We start from the raw sequence: 4,521 nt of genomic DNA on the forward strand, positions 1-4,521 counted from the left end.
AAAATTAATTCTGGAGAGTAAAAGTTGAGTTAGTGGGTCATTTGAACAGTGCAAGTAAGCTCTAGGGGCCATAACTAGGGCAGAATCAGTGGGGGATAATTATAAAAGTGATTATAAGGCAATAGAGTGAACAAGATTTGATAACTGCTTAGTCATGAGGGAAGATTCAGGAATAATATCCAGGATTTTTGGTCTGGGTGAAGAAGCTAATAATTCTTGAACAACAGAACAGGGGAGACGTAAGTTTCAGTTCTCTTAGATTTGAGGAACAAAGATGTGTGATTGTCTCTATATTTTGAGGTCTAAATTAATAACAGAAGACTCTCTCTCTCTCTCTCTCTCTCTCTCTCTCTCTATATATATATATATATATATATATGATGGTACACAGATCTCTTAGCTCCATAATGAATCCAGTATTGCTCAACTTTTTAAAAATTGCTGTTCTCTAATTATGGAGATCCCTCAGTTTGGAGTTACAGTAGTTGATGGTTGCTTAAGAAACCTCTACTGATTTTTGCTGTCCTTTGTCTTCGAGGGTACTCATGGATGTGGCTGCTTAGGGCACGCACAACCATTTCAAGCTATCTCTCCCTAATGAGTGCCATCAGACACTGTGCAAGGCTGTAGAGTGTGGCGGAGGAGGGGAGGCAAAATGACAGCAAACGAAAGCTTCTCTTTGCTTTTGGTTTCCTCTTGTTGCATCCTCTCTGACTCCAAAGGTAAGCTAATGGCCTTGGTTTTCCATCCTGTCTAGATTTTTTGTCTTGGGGAGAAGTTGAGTTCTGAAGCAAAGGGTGCCTTGTATGACTTCCAGGCGCCCACTCTTATCCTCTCTGCTTCCTTTGTTTGCTCAATAGTTTCTAGGTTCCCTTAGTGTTTCTTTTACTATACAATGGTGAAGTTGTTTACCACTAGAAGGAGTTCATCGGGTGAAATTTACCCAGGGCTCACTTAAAACTGATGTTGCACGCATGCATGGATTGCTTCCAGGGTTACTCACTCCTTTAGCTTTTGCTGAGGAATCTGTCAGTCAAATCTGTAGCTGCTGACAGCAACTTTTGAAGACTCTTTTCTCTTAACCATAATGCATTAAACACTTTGAAAACAGATAAGCTAAGATTTTCTCACAGTCTGTTGTGCGTGTTTCCTTCCTATACACTTCAATATAATGAAATTCTCATGTTGTGCAAAGAGAATTGTGGCATAAAACACATCAGGTTTTATTCTTTCTCACTTTATCCCTATGTATGGATCCCCACACATTCCTGATATATTGGGTTAGTGTGATAATAAGTTCCAATTTTAAAGCTTGAAAGTCCTTAATATGATCCATAACTCAACAGAAGTTTCCCTTGTGAAAAAAATGTGATGTGATGTTTCTGTTTGCTTCTATTCTCTTTTGTGTTGCTCATCTCCCCCATTAGCATGAGTCCAGCATTTTGAAACCAGGAGCGCCATTAAAAATCATCTTTTAAAGAAGGGAATACCATCACTGTGATTGCAATACCCGAGGAGAGGCTAAGTAGAAAGTGGCTTTATGAAGATGAATTACTGTTGCAAAAAGAACTGTGACACTGATAAATATTAAAGAGCCACTGTTGCCCCCATGGAAATCATTTTATTTAGTTGCTTCTAAAACCTATTCTCTGTCCTTCTCTTCCCTTTTATTTCTATGTTGATTTACATGACAAGAAAGTCTCTGGTCCTTGGGAGCTTGTCTGCTCCTGCCACTATTCTCTGTTTCCAGTCATCACCCTCTTTTTGCTGAGGAGATGAGTGACAATGAAGTGAGGAGTAAATGGCTACTGGAGCAGATGAACTCTGAGAAACAAAGATCCCCTTTTCATGCAAATTGCATAGTAATTTAACATGAAGGAAGAAAAAACCCCAGGGCACAAGATATCCAGAGTACTGGATGGTATTGGAGGTTCTTCCATGCAGCCTTGATGTCTCTTTAAAGAGTGTTATCTTTCAAAGCATCTCGCTCCCTTTCACAGAAAATGAAAACACATTTCCAATTTCAAAAGGACATTGAGGAACATAAAACTCAACCTGAATCACAGGCCTGGGTATGTCCTCACACCACCAGTCTCCTCCATGTCTCCTTTAACTCTGTCACTCATTCCTCCTAAGAATGTACCTGCCCATGCTTACTTTTTGCCCAAGCTGTCCATTCCACCTGGGAGTAGGAGGCTTCCTTCCCTTTCTTTTTTACTTAAACTTTCTCTGCCTTTCAAAGTTTAGCTCAAACCTTACTCTATTACCTTTATAGTCTTTCCCTACTGATTGAATGATCTTTTTTCAGAATTCCCATTGTATTTTTTGATAGCACTTATCATTTGACTATCAGTTTTTCATACAAGTAGGATTCTATCCAAATTTGTTCAGGAGAGTAACCATGTATTATAATAAATTTCTGTTTATCTATAGCCCTTGATATAATAACAGATATAGTATATGTATTTGTTAAATGCACTAGCTGTCACTTAAGCATTACTAAATTGAGAAGGATAAATTTATTTTAGATCTATCTATCTGTTGGTTTATTATTATTTTTATTCTAGATTGAAAACCCTGGATAGTTTGCCTTAAAGATAAGTCAAGCCAAGCTATGTGGCCTGCTTTTGATTAGTTGATTATTCAAAGACAACATCATTCATAGAATGATAAATTAATGTATTTCATTTAAAATGATGTTTAACTCAGAGAATTGGCACCTACTCACATTATTTCGTATGAATATTATTGACAATAACATTTGTAATAGGAAATAAATTCTCACCTTCTGCCTAGTACCATTATAAGCATCTTAAGTATGTATAGTTTTATTCAGTCCTAACCCTCACAAAAATCCTATGAAGCAGATAGTGTTGTTATCTTCCTCACTTCATAGATAAGGAATCCGAGTGTTAAGCCACTTGCCAACAGTTATAAAATTTGGACATCAATAGTCTTGCTTCGGGGTTTCTGTTGTTAAGCCCTTATTCTATTGTCTATTTTAATACTTTCTTACCTTGGCTGTGTTCAGTACTCCTCACCTTACAAACTCAGGGACCACTCATTCTGAGAATGTATCTGATAGGCCTTTTGTCTGGGTGTTTACTATTCACAATGCAAAACCCAGGGAAGGATTCTATTTGGACAGAGAAGTTCACATTAAATGAATTCTACATTATCATCAAAGTAAAAGCATGAGATTGCTGGAGACTTTTTAAACTAGTGCAAATGTGTTGCTTATGAGAACATAAAAGGAGGCCAGTAGGTCATATGGTTTGTTTAGAATTCCTTTTAATTACTGTTTCTTTCTATTAGTTGTTTGCAAACATTAAATTATAGGGTAGATGAATGAAGAGGAAATTATATAGATATCATAAAGCTAAAAGAAGTAACATATAAAACTGCCATGAAAATATATAGTATAAAGGAAACAATACCTCAACTCACTTCACTTAATGGTAAAGAGAGCAGATTCCTAGTTGAAAAAGAAAATACTCCTTTTTGCTCTGATACTTGTTTATGGAACAAAACTTGTATCCTGTGATTTAAGTACTATCAATGTCAGTTGCTTTCTGTGTGTACATATATATATATATATATATATATATATATTTGCAGTTTACAGCTTTACTCAGTTGTCATCCACATTGACTCTAGATTTTTTAAAGTGGTGACCGATATGTAGGTAACCAAAGTGCAGAGCTTATTTGGAAAATCTTCATTCTCATTATGTTTTCTGAACAATCTCATGCGGATGTGGTATTGGATGTTGCTTATTCCTTTAGCCCAGACAGCTTTGCTGAGCCTGGTATCAATGTGCACATCTGGAGTCCCCATCTCTTTCATGGCGAACTTCCAGATTTCTTTGAGTGTCCCAGGAGCATGCTTCTTGGAACTCACTCCATGGATGTGCTTGTGAATGCTGATTGTATACTTTTGGGTCACCACTTTGTTGATGGCAGAATGGCATTTCTTATTCTTGCCACCCTTCATTATGGGAGCTATCTTACAGGACCCAAGTTGGAAAGGAGTCTGTGTATTGTATTGCATATGTGAGGATGAAGGTTCATTTGTGAAGAATAATGGAACCATTTAGACAATAGTTATATTTTCTGAAGTAATGTATGGTGAAAGTAAGGCTGCTAACCTCTCTGATCATCTAGAAGAATAATAAAAATTAGAAATGAGAGCAAAACTTATCTCCATGTCATTAATGTAAAAATTATTTGGGGGGCACACCTTAGGGAATATCAAAGGGTTTTGCCAGCTGTGTTCATGGGAATTGTATCCAGTTGCTCATCAATGAGTCCTATTGGAACAGAAATAGCAGGGGGTGAGGTATTGCATGTCAGTATTGGTTATAATCCTCAACAATTGAGATAGCTGTTTACCCAAACCAAAATAAGAGATAAGCATGGGGCTAGCACTGTGGCATAGTGGGTAAAGCTGCCACCTGCAGTGGCTCCATTCCATTTGGGCACCAGTTCTAGTCCCAGCTGCTCCACTTCTGATCCAGCTCTC

The 4,521-nt window shown here is 37.4% G+C and overlaps 1 pseudogene; it reads right to left on the reverse strand.

Moving 5' to 3' along the window:
* Nucleotides 1–3,627: 3,627 nt before the first annotated feature.
* LOC100345958 (large ribosomal subunit protein eL31 pseudogene) lies at nucleotides 3,628–3,999 on the reverse strand (annotated as a pseudogene).
* Between the last annotated feature and the right edge of the window lie 522 nt (nucleotides 4,000–4,521).

Source organism: Oryctolagus cuniculus, chromosome 8 (assembly GCF_051225735.1).
Source record: "Oryctolagus cuniculus isolate XC-2025 breed Fujian yellow rabbit chromosome 8, ASM5122573v1, whole genome shotgun sequence".
Lineage (NCBI taxonomy): Eukaryota > Metazoa > Chordata > Mammalia > Lagomorpha > Leporidae > Oryctolagus > Oryctolagus cuniculus.